Here is a 14,601-nt window from a genome sequence, read left to right as displayed (position 1 = left end):
TTTCATCAGCTCTCTGTTTGGAAATAAAGTCACTAAGAACAAAATCAAAAGTTGCAAAATAAGGAGGAAACTGTACAGTAAAGTCCCCAACATCCAGGAATCTGTCTGCACTATTGAATCTTTGTATCAAATGTCTGTCATCTGCTAACCGGAATTGAAAAAAAATTTTTTAAAGTAATCTTTGTGCACGATATGGGGCTCAAACTTATGATCCTGAGATCAAGGGTCGCATTGTCTACTGACGGAGCTGGCCAGGGGCTCTGTTTGAATTTTTGTTGCTGGATTTGAATCATCAATAAGCACAACTACATTAAATAGTGTCTTCTCTTCCTCTTCTTGGGGAAGAAGATGCATTGATTATACAGCAAGCCTTCTGAGTTTTTGTCTTTGTCCACTAAAAGCCTTGAACCTCATTTTAGGTTTTAGGTCTGCTTGAGCTTGATGACCTTCCATCCAAATCTACTTGGTCGCCATGAGCCAGTCACTGAAGTTCCAGGGGAGGCTCTTTTGAAATCTCCTACCAGCATTAATGTCACTTTACAGGCTTTCTAATATAAGTTGCTGGATTTCAGGCATACATGAAGAGTCACCCTTCTCTTAACAGATTCCAGAAATTGAACATCTGTTGGGTCATTGTATGGTTTCAACTCACCATCATGTAAACTGAAGCAAAATCTGAACATCCTGTGGCTGATTTTCTGCATAGATATATTTAGACTGCTTACACAAGGAGTGTGCCCCAATCTGTACCCTCTACACATAAATTACTTTGATTTGTCATCACTCAAAGCTCTCACGGCTTCATTCAGAGGGATAGCCCCAGCTTCCCTTGCCTCTCTGAAAAGTTCATTCACATTTTTTTTCCAGTTGAAGGTTGAATTACATGTGATCCCCTGACTCATGCTCTTTTGCTTAGAACCTTTCAATGGAATAATGTGGTGGTCAGCACCTCAACCAAGGAAACATATCTCCAATAACAGGAAAACCTTTGAGGTAGTATGCAAGTGCTTTTAAAGACTATAACTGTAAGCCTGTCAGATTTGGAAGATTTGCATTTCACTTCATTTTCAACTCATTCTGTCAAGGCCTATTTATTTATTTATCTATCTATTTATCTATTTATTTATTTTTAAAGATTTTATTTATTATTCATGAGAGACAGAGAGAATGGCAGAGACACAGGCGGAGAGAGAAGCAGGCTCCATGCAGGAAGCCTGCCATGGAATTCCAGGAATTCCAGGATCACACCCTGGGCCAAAGGTAGGCACCCAACGGCTAAGCCACCCAGGCATTCCCCAATTTATTTCTTGATACATATTCACTTTGGTTGTTTTCAGGTTTCTTTGCAAGGTCTTCACTTTTTTTTTTTTTTTTTTTTTTTAAGTAGACTATACACCCAGAGTGGAGCCTAATGTGGAGCTTAAACCCATGACACGAGATCAAGATCTGAGCTGAGATCAAGAGTCAGATGTTCAAACAATTGAGCCACCCAAGTGCCCCAGGTCTTCACATTCTCATTACATTCTGTAAATCCTGGGGCCCCTGTCTGGCTCAGTTGGTAGAACATGTGCTCTTGATCTCAGGGTCTTGATTTCAAGACCAACTTTGGGTGCGGAGTCTACTTAAAAAAAAAAAAAAAAAAAAGTTCTGCAAATCCTGTGTGCTTGGAGGCCTTGACCCTGTAGATCTCCTCTCCTACCCTCCCGTCTCCAGCCAGCTCCTCCACTCTTATCCTTTGACTGTTTCTTTTTTTTTCCCTCCCTCCCTCCCTCCCTCCCTCCCTCTCTCCCTCCCTCCTTTGTGTGCCTGGGTGCCTATTTTTTCTTACTTTTTAGTTTGAATGACTTTGCTAAAGTCTTTGCTTACTGCTGTTTGCCTCCTCACTTCTTCCTCTTGGATTCATTTTTTCTTAGCACTGATCTATCCTCCTTCATATTTACTTCAGAGTAAGCTTGTAAGTGTTAAACTTTTGGGATCCCCTCCCAAATGAAAAAAATCTTTTATTTTCACACTGGAATGATGTTCGGGCTGTGTATATAATTCAAGATTCAAAGAGATTTTTCCTCTTGGACCACCTGGCAGGCTAAGTCAGTAGAGCATGTGACTCTGGATCTTGGGGTCATGAGTTTGAGCCCCACATTGGGCATAGAGCTTACTTTAAAAAATAAATAAATAAAGCCCTTCTCCCATTAAAAGAAAAAAGATATTTTTCCTCTGAACTTTAAAAATTCTCTCTCTTTTTTTCTTACCCCTGTTTTTCAATGAGAGACTTCCTGTCAATACAAGGGTCAGAATCTTGTGGTTCATCTTTATTTTTTTTTCCTCCTTGGAAGTTGTCAGGCTTTCCTCCTTACCTGGTATCTGCAACCCCATCACAATAGATCTGCATGTTAGTTTTATAAAAGGATCCTGACTGGCATTTGGTGTACCCTTTCCAACTGAAAGGACATTCATGGGACATTAATCTTCAATCCTGGGATATTTTCCTTTTTTTTATTTATTGAATAGAACTTCCTCTCACAACTGACAGACTAATATCCCTGATAAACATGGATGCAAAAATTCTTACCAAGATACTAGCCAATAGGATCTAACAGTACAATAAAAGGATTATTCACCATGACCAAGTGGGGTTTATTCTTGGGCTGCAAGAATGCTTCAACATCCACAAATCAATCAATGTGATATACCACATTAATAAAAGAAAGGACAATAACGATATGATCCTCTCAGCAGATGCAGAAAAAGTATTTGACAAAGTCCAGCATCCTTTCTTTTTTTTTTTTTTTTAATTTTATTTATTTATTCATGATAGGGGTGGTGGTGGGCAGAGACACAGGCAGAGGGAGAAGCAGGCTCCATGCCAGGAGCCTGACGCGGGACTCGATCCTGGGTCTCCAGGATCACGCCCTGGGCCAAAGGCAGGTGCTAAACCGCTGAGTCATCCAGGGATCCCCTCCAGCATCCTTTCTTGATTTAAATTCTTCACAGTGTAGGGATAGAGGTAACATACCTCGATATCATAAAAGCCATATACGAAAAGCATGCAGCAAATATCATTCTCGATGGGGAAAAACTGAGAGCCTCTCCCCTGAGGTCAGGAACATGGCCGGATGCCCACTATCACCACTGCTGTTCAACATAGTACTAGAAGTCCTAGCATCAGCAGTCAGACAACAAAAGAAATGAAAGCCATATACGAAATTGGCAAAGAAGTCAAACTCTCATTCTTTGCAGATGACATGATACTCTGTATGGAAAACCCAAAACACTCGGCCCCAACATTGCTAGAACTCATATAGGAATTCAGCAAAGTGTCAGGATATAAAATCATTGCACAGAAAACAGTTGTTATTTCTATATACTAACAAACAAAAAAAAAGAGAAATTAAGGAGTTGATCCTATTTGCAATTCTACCAAAAATCATAAGATACCTAGGAATAAACCTAACCAAAGACATAAAGGATCTATAATCTGAAAACTACAGAAAACTCATGAAATAAATTGAGGAAGACCCAAAGAAATCGAAAAACATTCCGTGCTAATGGATTGGAAGAACAAATGTTAAAATGTCTATGCTACCCAGAGCAATCTATACATTCAATGTAATCCCTATCAAAATACCATCAATTTATTTCACAGAGTTGAAATAAATAATCCCAAAATTTATATGGAACCAGAGAAGACCCTGAATAGCCAAAGGAAGGTTGAAAAGAAAACCAAAGCTGATGGCATCACAATTCCAGACTTTGAGCTATATTATAAAGCTGTGATCTTCAAGATAGTGTGGTACTGGAACAAAAACAGACACATTGATCAATGGAACAGAATAGAGAACCCAGCCATGGACCCTCAACTCTATGGTCAACTGATCTTTGACAAAGTAGGACAGAATGTCCAATGGAAAAAGACAGTCTCGGGATGCCTGGGTGGCTCAGGGGTTGAGCATCTGCCTTCGGCCCAGGGTGTGATCCCGAAATCCCAGGATCGAGTCCCACATCGGGCTCATTGCATGGAACCTGCTTCTCCCTCTGCTGGTGTCTCTGCTTCTCTCTCTGTGCCTCTCATGAATAAAAAAATAAAATCTTAAAAAAAAAGAAAAGACAGTCTCTTCAAAAAAAGGTGTTGGGAAAATTGGACACCCACATGCAGAAGAATAAAGCTGGACCATTTCCTCACACCACACACAAAAATAAACTCAAAATGGATGAAAGACCTAAATGTGAGACAGTAATCCATCAAAATCCTGGAGGAGAACACAGGCAGCAACCTCTTTGACCTCGGCCACAACAACTTCCTGCTAGACACATCTCCAAAGGCAAGGGAGACAATGCCAAAAATGAACTATTAGGATTTTATCAAGACAAAAATCTTCTGCACAGCAAAGGAAACAGTCGACAAAACAAAAGACAAACCTACAGAATGGGAGAAGATACTTGTAAATGTCTTATCAGATAAAGGGCTAGCATCCAAAATCTATAAAGAACTTGTCAAACGTGACACCCAAAGAACAAATAATCCAGTTAAGAAATGGGCAGAAGACACGAACTGACATTTCTCCAAAGAAGACATACAAGTGGCTAACAGACACGTGAAAAAATGCTCAACATCACCCGGCATCAGGGAAATACAAATCAAAACAATAATGAGATACCACCTCACATAAAAAAAAAAAAAAAGAGAGAGAGAGAGAGAGACACAGAGAGAGAGATACCACCTCACATCAGTCAGAATGGCTAAAATTAATAAGACAGGAAACAACAAATGTTGTTGGGGAGGATGCAGAGAAAGGAGAACCCTCACGCTATTGGTGGGAATACAAGCTGGTGCAGCCACTCTGGAAAACAGTAGGGAGGTTCCTCAAAAAGTTAAAAATAGAGCTACTCTACAACCCAGCAATTGCACTACTAGGTATTTACCGCAAAGATACAAATGTAGTGATCCGAAGGGGCACCTGTACCCCAATGCTTATAGCAGCAGTGTCCCCAGTAGCCAAATGGTGGAAAGAGCCCAGATGTCCATCAACAGATGAATGGATAAAGAAGAGGTATCTATATATACAATGGAATACTACTCAGCCATCAAAAAGAATGAAATCTTGCCAGGATGCCTGGGTGGCTTAGCAGTTGAGTATCTACGTGATCCTGGGATCCGGGATCGAGTCTCACATGGGGCTCCCTGCAGGGAACCCGCTTCTCCCTCTGCCTGTGTCTCTGCCTCTCTCTGTGTGTCTCTCATGAGTAAATAAATAAATCTTAAAAAAAAAAAAAAGAATGAAATCTTGCCATTTGCAATGACGTGGATGGAACTAGAGGGTTATTGTGCTAAGGGAAATAAATCAATCAGAGAAAGACAATTATCATATAATCTCACTCATATGTGGAATTGAAGAAACAAAATAGCAGAACACGGGAAGGGAGGGAAAAATAAAATCAGATGAAATCAGAGAGGGAGACAAACCACAAGAGACTCTTAACTATAGGAGATAAACTGAGGGTTGCTGGAGGGGAGGGGGGCAGGGGGATGGGGTAACTGGGTGATGGGCATGAGGAGGGCACGTGATGTAATGACAAATCACTGAACTCTACCTCTGAAACTAATGCACTATACGTTGATCGATTGAATTTGAATAAAATAAAATAAATTTAAAAAATAAAAAACTTCTCACATTGTATTTTCTACCTCAGAACTCTTTTTTAAAAAGGTTTTATTATTTGAGAGGGAGAGAGAGTGGGCAGGAGGGGCAGAGGGAGAGAGAAAAGCAAACTCTGGTGAGCATGGAGCCCAACGGGGGACTCACAATGTGAGGCTGGATCCCAGGGGGCTGGATCCCAGGACTGGGATCATGACCTGAGCTGACGGCAGATGCTTTAACCCACTGAGCCACCCAGGTGCCCTCTACTTCAGAACTCCTATTAGCTGATATTGGATGTTTTAGATTGGTCCTCTGTATATTTTAGATTTTCTTTTCAATGAATACTTTCCGTATTTTGTCTTGCGCTGTGTGATACAAAAACAGATGCCCATTTTGGTTGTACTGTCGAGGGGTTTTTGTTGTTCCATAATCATGTTCAATTTTTCGTATGTCGAAAATTTCGTGAGTAATCATGTTCGTATTTTGTCTTGCACTGTGTGATACAAGAACATAATGCCTATTTTTGGAGTGTTCTACGGAGGTGTTTTTTTTGTTTCATAATCACGTTCAATTTTTCACTTGGGTTTTTAAAAATGAGTACACATTCATTTTTGGCATATCCTTTTGCCTCCAAGACTGATGATAATTATTCTGAATTCCTGTTCCTGCTCTATGAGCTATTTCAGTGGGTGGAAGTTCTTCTCCAGGCTGGATTTGAGAGCTCTTTTAAGATGTTGATTTTCTTCTAACGTTTGGTAATGGCTCCTTAGACCCTCATCCTTTACCTGGGATTTCCTGTGAGGCCATTTGCACTTGCCATTTCTAAACCCCCTTAGCAAAAGGGGGATGGGACAATATCCTGGTGCACATTGTGATGCGTTGCCAATAACTGCAGGGGGCATATGCTGATGGGGGGCATATTTTGGAGCTCATCTTCTGCAAGGGGTGCTTCCCTTTCCTCCTAAGTGTCACCAGCCATCAAGAACACCGTCCTTTCTTTCACCTAATGTTCTCATATCCACTGCTCTCACCTGGAGGCAGGTAGTCTTGCTGGAGTTTCTTGGCCCCAGGAGACAAGAAGGGGGAGTGTGTGTGGAGTGGTTAACATGCTTGACGGTGTCCGTGGTGGCATCCTGAGTCATCAGCTCCCCGTTGGTGATTTCTGAGTCCCAAAGCTCTCAGGATCCACCCTCTTTGAGCTCCGAGTGATTTTGGTGCTTTCAACTCCCGTGGGGATCTATTGCTACGCACATTTTAGGCTGTGATTTTCTTCTCTGACCAGTTCCTACCTGCCTTCCAGCTGTCAGGGGATTCTCGTGGTTTCTGGTCCACCAAGGGCTCTCCTCGTTGGCCAGGGTAATTATGGAATTATATATATATTTTTAAAGGATCTGGGGCAGGGCAGCCCGGGTGGCTCAGCGATTGAGCACCACCTTCAGCCCAGGGCCTGATCCTAGAGACCAGGGATCGAGTCCCACATCGGGCTCCCTGCATGGAGCCTGCTTCTCCCTCTGCCTGTGTCTCTGCCTCTCTCTCTGTGTCTCTCTCATGAATGAATAAATAAAATCTTAAAAATAAATAAAATATTTTATTATTTTTTAAAGTTTTTTATGTATTTGACAGAGAGAGAGAGACAGAGAGCACATAAGCAGCAGGAGCAGCAGGAGCAGCAGAAGGAGAAGCAGACTCCCCAGCAAGCAGGGAGTGGGACAAACACACAGGGCTTGATCCCAGGACCCTGACATCACGACCTGAGCCAAAGGCAGATGCTTAACCAACTGAGCCACCCAGGCGGCTCAAGGTTACTTATTTTGATAAGTATGTTTTCATTTCTAACCACTTAGGTTGGGAGGGGGAGGCCAGAGCCTGTATTCCATTTGCAGCGTGGGACTGGAACCATCTCCCATCACGCTACCTCTACCGTAGTACAGGGTGTTGATGGAAGCAGATTATTGGCCTCCTCCTCCCTTCCCCCAAGATGTCTGTGTCCTCAGCCTGTACAAATGTTATGCCAGAGAGCAAGGGAGAAGTAAGATTGCAGAAGGAATGAAAGTTGCCAACAGGGAGATTATCCTGGATTATCTGGGTGGGCTCGGTGTAATCACCAGGGCCCTTAAATATAGAAGAAGGAGGAAGGAGAGTTAGTGTCAGAGGTGGTCGTTGCTGGCTGTGAAGTTAGGAGGGGGCCAGGGAAGTGGGCAGCCTCTTTAAGCTGGAAAACTCAAAAAAGCAGATTCTGGAGCCTCCAGAAAGGCACACAGCCCCTGCCCACACCTTTATTTTGGCCCAGTGAGATCCACTTCGGACTGCTGACCTTCAGAACGGGTAAGATAACCAATGTGTGCTGTTTTAAGCAACTAAGTTGGGTGTAATGTGTTACAGCAACAATAGGAAGTGAACACAGTGTTGAAGTGTGATAGTGGGTGTCTGTCCTTGCACCTCGCTGCCAGCTTCTCGAGAACAAGAGCCGTACTGTCGTCTCCTTTATTTACCGGGACTCCAGCGCAGGCTCTGGCACACAGTCAGGGCTCAGTCAATATTTGTGGAACTAACGAATGAAAGAAGAAAGGCTGCTCTCACTTTTTTTTTTTTAAGATTTTATTTATTTATTTGAGAGAGAGAGAGAGAGAGAGGGAGAGCATGAGCAAGGGGGAGCTGGTGGTAGAGGGAGAGAGAGAAGCAGACTGCCCGCTGAGCAGGGAGCCTGGTGATGCAGGACTCGATCCCAGGACCCCGGGATCCTGATCTGAGCCGAAGGCAGAGGCTCAACGGACTGAGCCACCCGGGAGCCCGCTGCTCACTTTTTTGTGCTTCTACACAGGCTCGGAGATTGCAAAGCAGCCAGTGCCTTTCCCTTTCCCCAAGCCCCGGGGACCCTAAACCCTCTGACCTCCCGTTTCATGGGTTTCCTTGTCCCCCATTGCAGGTCTTACGCTGGTCCTCACTGTGGAGCCTGGCCCTCCCCTCTGCAGCCCTGTGTGCAGGAGGAATTGAGATGGAAGACACCTGTCACCTGTGTACCTGACCATGCCCGCAGGCCTCCTGGGGCAGGGGTGGGGGGTGGGGGGGCAGGTTATGCTGGAAACTGGTTTCTCCCTCTCTAGGATCCTGCCTGCTTTCCTCTCTTCTCTGTAGCTGCCTCCACTCCCCCCCAACCCCATTCCCCAGCTGGCTTCGAGCTTTTCCAAACCCCTTGAATGAGGGATGGAGCTTTTGGTTCATCCCTTTCTTTTTAACCACAAGTCTCCCATCTTTCCTTCTTCCTTCTCTCTCTCTCTCTTTTTAATTCAGTACAGCATTATCTTTAAAAAGTGTTAATCTGACAACAGCCCAAATTCCTAACAAAAGGGTAATGCGTGAAGTGATCTAGTTCTTACATGGGGTAGCTTCAAAGTATATTTAATGACCTTAAATCTCAGAGAGCGAAGGGGACAAGATGGGTTCTCATCTGTCGTAGAGCACTTCGCAAACCCCTTCTCATAGGACTCCAGCTGCTTCCAGGAGAGACAATGAAAAGAATTAAAGGCACTCTCGAGCTGCCTTGGGGTTCACTAGAAAGCCACCAAGGGACCCCCTCAGTTCACTTGAGGCAGCGCTGCAAACCCCCGCAGGCTGGGCTCAATATTGCTCTTTTGCTGCTTCCTTTCGGGTCAGCCGGCCTGTGGCCCTGGCTTCCCTAACCTCGCCCTGAGCTTGGCTTCTGCTGCTCTTGCTTTGCTCCACGGGCCTTGTGCTCGGTCCGTCCTGGGCCCAGGCTCTGATGGGCTCGTGTGGTCACGGCCTAACGCAGCCTTCTCATGCCAGACCTCCTGTAATGCTGCTGATTTGTTCCATATGTTCGATTCTGGTGGCTGGGCCAACTCCTGGGCAGTCTTTTGTGGCTAGGTCAGGTAGCAGAGCCAAGAGAACCAACGTGTGGCACCTCGTGCAGCAAGAACGGCCTCCGACGGCCCCGTCCTGGGGCTGCCTCTGCCCGGCGCACGGCCGCCCCTCCAGCACAAACCCTCACCACAATTCTGGTTTTGTAGGTGATATTCACACCTCCTCATTCTCTCCATCTGCCCCCCTTCCCATGCCATGGAGATACCTAGTTAATGAAACAAGCAGGGACACCTGGGTGCCTCAGCAGTTGAGCGTCTGCCTTTGACTCAGGGAGTGATCCTGGAGTTGAGTCCCACGTAGGCTTCCTACATGGAGCCTGCTTCTCTCTCTGCCTGTCTCTGCCTCTCTCTCTCTCTGTGTCTCTCATGAGTAAATAAATAGAATCCTTTAAACGGAAAAAAAAAAAAAAGAAAGAAAGAAAGAAAGAAAGAAGAAAGAAAGAAAGAAAGAAAGATCGTCCAGTTTCACCCTCCTTACCCACAACTCAGTTTCAAGTGCGAAATTTTCATTTTGGAGGAATCCTGAGGTCTCCATCGTCTGATCTGCTGCAGGAGGCTGGAGCCCCACAGCAGTGAGGTCCATATCTAGGACAATGGCTCAGGTCCTAACAAGGAACCGTTACTTCTGTTCCCGTGTGGGCAAGAGTCTAGGGGCCTGCATGCTTCAAGGGTCAGAAGCAAGCAGGACCAGGACTCTGAGGTCTGTATTCTCTGGTAGCTGACTTTGTCAATTAAAAAAAAAATTAATTTTACAATTTTAAAAATTCAAATTCACTTTGCCAATATATAGTATAACATCCAGTGTTCATCTTAAGTGTGTCAATTTTTTATTTTTATTTTTTTTAAGATTTTATTTATTCATGACACAGAGAGAGAGAGAGGCAGAGACACAGGCAGAGGAAGAAGCAGGTGCCATGCAGGGAGCCTGACGTGGGACTCGATCCTGGGACTCCAGGATCATGCACTGAGCCAAAGGCAGATGCTTAACCGCTGAGCCACCACCTAGGCAGCCCTAGTGTGTGAATTTTTTAAAAAAAAAATTATTTATTTGAGAGAGGGAGAGAGAGATCATACACAATTGGAGGGGAGGGGCAGAGGGAGAGGGAGAAACAGATTCCCCACTGAGCAGGGAGCCTGATGGAGGGCTCAATCCCAGGAGCCTGGGATCATGACTGAGCTGAATGCAGAGGCTTAACCGACTGAGCCAGCCAGGCACCCCCGCCCCTCTTTTAAAGGTTTTATTCATTTATTTTAGAGAGAGAGGCAGAAAGAGAGAGAGAGAGTGAGACAGAGCGCACCAGTGGGGAGCAGAGGGAGAGGGAGAAAGTCTGAAGCAGACTCCCTGTCGAGCATGGGGCCGAGGAAGGTGCTGGATCTTACAGCCCCGAGAACAGGACCCGAGCTGAGCATCAGACACTCGACCAATGGAGCCACCCAGGCGCCCCTGACTTTGTCATTCTTGTATGAAGACTCTTTCCTCCCTTCTAGAACTCCACCCCTGCTGCCTAAGCTAGTAACCAGCTCACCTTACCTCATCCCTTTGATCACAAGCATTTTGCAGAGGCCACCCCAGGGAAATTAAAGGTGTCATGAGTGCTACCAGTGGCAGCTGCTTACCATTCACTTCTCTCATGAAAATTAACACGGCAATGAAACCTGAGGTGGCTAAGCTGTACCTTCCCAGTACCAGATCCAGGGAGATTTTAGTCATATGCCTGGAAGGTGCAGCTGAGCATTTCTGATTTTAGGAGGAGTGTTATTCTTGAGGAATAAAACTCTGAAGACTGTTTATAAGTTAAGAGCATGATATCACAGCATTTCTTTGAGAAACACTATTTCATTCACGGTATTATAAAATTATGTGATAGTAGGTGATATGTGTGACTTTCTAAAGAGTTTTTTTTGAAATGCATTGCATGCCTTTTTAACACAGATATTATCTGTTTAAGTAGTGATTTTGAACTTCAAACTTTATTTTTAAAGATTTTAAAATTTATTTATGAGAGACACACAGAGAGGCAGAGACATAGGCAGAAGAAGCAGGCTCCCCATGGGGAACCTGATGCAGGATTCAATCCCTGGACCCCGGGATCATGACCTGAGCCAAAGGCAGACACTTCACCACTGAGCCACCCAGGCATCCCTGTACTTCAAACTTTAAAGAGTCATTAGATTTAATTTTTTTAACTTAACTTTTTAATTATTTTTTTAAGAGAGAGTGAGTGAGAGGGAGTGGGAGAAGGGGCAGAGAGAGAAAGAGAATCTCAAGCAGACTCTGCACTGAGCTTGGAGCCTGATGTGGGGCTTGATCTCAGAATCCTAAAACCATGACCCGAGGTGAAAGCAAGAGTTGGACACTCAACCGATGGAGCCACCCAGGTACCCCTGTCTAACTGTTTAATCCTTTTGGAACTTAATGTGCATGCCAGGAGAGAAGAAACTTCCCTTTCTCTGGTTGGACAGCTCATTGTCCTCAAGCTATTGAACAACTTATTAGTTAGATCATTAATTTATCACATATAGCAAAAAAAAAAAAAAATCCATGTAATCATGGTTATTCCTGCTCAATCGATCTACCCATTTTTGTCTGCCTCTTTGTCAGTATCATGCTGCTTTGGTTACTGTTGCTTCCTTTCTTTTTTAAACAAATTTTTAAATTAAATAAAATTTTAAAAAGATTTTATTTATTCGTGAGAGATACAAGGAGAGAGAGAGGCAGAGATGCAGGCAGAGGGAGAAGTAGGCTCCACGCAGGGAGCCCAATGTGGGACTCCATCCCGGGTCTCTAGGATCAGGCCCTGGGCTGAGGGCAGACGCATAACTGTTAAGCCACCCAGGTGTCCCTAAATTCTTAATTTTTAATTTTTAAATTAAAAAAAAATTTTTTTTAGAGAAACATTGTGTTTAATGGTAAAGCTTAACACATTCCAGCACCAGGCATGGACTAAAGTCGAAGCAGCAGGGATGGGTAGGTGACCCTCACAGAGCTTCACATGGTGAAGAGGATGAGGAAGGCGACCATCAAACAGAAGAGCCCCATGGCCTCAGACAGGGCAAAGCCCAGAATGGCATAGGAGAAGAGCTGCTGCTTGAGAGACGGGTTCCTGGCATAGCCAATGATCAAGCTGCCAAACACTGTCCCAATACCAGCCCCTGAACCAGCCACACCAACTGTGGCAGCCCCAGCGCCAATAAACTTGGCTGCTGTGTCAATGTCCCCGGAGACAACACTGGTCTGAAACTCCCGTCGGGCCACCTGGAGTGGGGAGCTGCTGTAGGATGGCTGTTTAGATGGGATCTCTGGCCTACTCAAGAAGGAGGCAAAGGCCTGATTAGATTCCTGGTACAGCAGCGGATGAGAGCCAGAGGAATGAGTAATGCCCCGGTGGTCTGCATTTTCTCAGTCTCCCGGCTTTAGCTCTACGTCTCCATTTTTAATTTTTTAAAGAGTTTATTTCAGAGAGAGAGAGAGAGAGAGAGAGAGAGCGCAAACATGAACAGGGAGAGGGGCAGAGGGAGAAGTGGGCTCCCTGCTGAGCAGAGAGCCCTATATGGGCCTCCATCCCAGGACCCCAGGATTATGACCTGAGCCAAAGGCAGACACTTAATCAACTAAACCACCAGGTGCCCCTTCCTGCTGCTTTCTTTACAGGACATTTTGCTACTGTTAGGGCAAGGCCCCCTATTAGTGCCTCTTATTTTTTTTTTTTTTTTTCCTCAAAATGTTTTGGCTGTGCTTATGTGAGTCTTCCAGAAGAATTTCATAATCAACTTGTCAAGTTCCAAAAGCTCCCCATTGGGATTTTGATGAAAATCGCATTAAACTGACATCCTTATAATGTCAAATCTCATCAGGAACATGTTGACTTTTCATTCATTTAGGTCATTTTTAATGTCCTTAAAGTTCTCTGGTTTTCTTCACATATTTCTGGCATATTTCTAAAAATGTTCCAAGTATCTATATACACACTTTGTTTCTGTGAATGGGATTTTTTATTTTTCCATTTCAGACTTCAGTTTTCAAGAAAAGTTTTTGTCTTAGTCGAGGTTCTTATGGTAACAATTTACAGAGGTACACTCTGTACTTTTTGAGGCAAACAACAACAAAAAAAGTTGGGTGGGAATTCTTTGGAAGGTGGCCAAGGCCTCCTCTGCAGCCTGAAGGCAGAAGGGGGAGTGGGCCCCGCAAGAGGGCCTGGAAACTAGGACTGCTTGGTCTCCTGGGGCTGCTTCTCTGGGAGATGTTTTTCCTCTCCCAGAGTTTGCAGCTTTCCTTGCTGCTCTCTTTGTTCCACTTTTCACATTTCTGGGAAGCAAAGCGACAGTAGAGCGAATCTGGCTACAGAGGCCATGCATAGGAGTGGAGCAATTCTGAGAGTCTGCGGGCTGCGGAGACCAGAGAGTGTCCGGGATCTCCAGACAATCTGCCCCTTCTCCCCTAGGAGGGCCCGTTGGCAGTGACGGCACAGACACCCTGCTCCTTAGTCCGGGTGACCCAGAAGCAGGGACTGGCCGTCCTGCTGCCCTGGGATTAGCGGTCCAGGCCCTCGCGCTTGCTCTCAGCTGAGCCCCCTCCGCTCTGGCTCCATCACACAGCGGCCACCGGCGCGCGGCTGTGTGGTCGGGGGCGCCAACTGCCTGCAGTTTCACATTATTTTGCCTTTAGGAAAAAAAAAAAAAAAAAGAAAAGATCCTTCCAGTTCTGCAACTTGAGATAAAGACTGTATTGCACCCTCAAGCGGCATCTGATGGACTGTCCCCGCGGGGGGCCTGCCTCTCCCTCTGCCTCTCTGTGTCTCTGATGAATAAATAAATACAATCTTTAAAACAAAAACCAAAAAAAAAAAAAAAAAAAAAAAAAAAAAAAACCACAGGCAGCCCGGGTGGCCCCAGCGGTCTAGCGCCGCCTGCAGCCCAGGGCCTGATCCTGGAGACCCCGGATCGAGGCCCGCGTCGGGCTCCCTGCGTGGAGCCTGCTTCTCCCTCTGCCTCTCTCTCTGTGTCTATGAATAAATAAATAAAATCTTAAAAAAATAAAAAAACCCCCACAAAACCCAATTCTCCTTGAGAAGCCAGTTCCGTTA

At 44.9% G+C, this 14,601-nt stretch overlaps 2 pseudogenes; both read right to left on the bottom strand.

The window, feature by feature from the left end:
• Nucleotides 1-537: 537 nt before the first annotated feature.
• On the bottom strand, nt 538-3,046 carry LOC144305794 (UBX domain-containing protein 2B-like; annotated as a pseudogene).
• Nucleotides 3,047-12,444: 9,398 nt separating this feature from the next.
• Nucleotides 12,445-12,946, bottom strand: LOC144305813 (ATP synthase F(0) complex subunit C1, mitochondrial pseudogene; annotated as a pseudogene).
• Between the last annotated feature and the right edge of the window lie 1,655 nt (nt 12,947-14,601).

This window comes from Canis aureus, chromosome 36, assembly GCF_053574225.1.
Source record: "Canis aureus isolate CA01 chromosome 36, VMU_Caureus_v.1.0, whole genome shotgun sequence".
In the NCBI taxonomy this organism is placed as follows: domain Eukaryota; kingdom Metazoa; phylum Chordata; class Mammalia; order Carnivora; family Canidae; genus Canis; species Canis aureus.
This window is presented reverse-complemented; position numbering and strand designations above follow the sequence as displayed.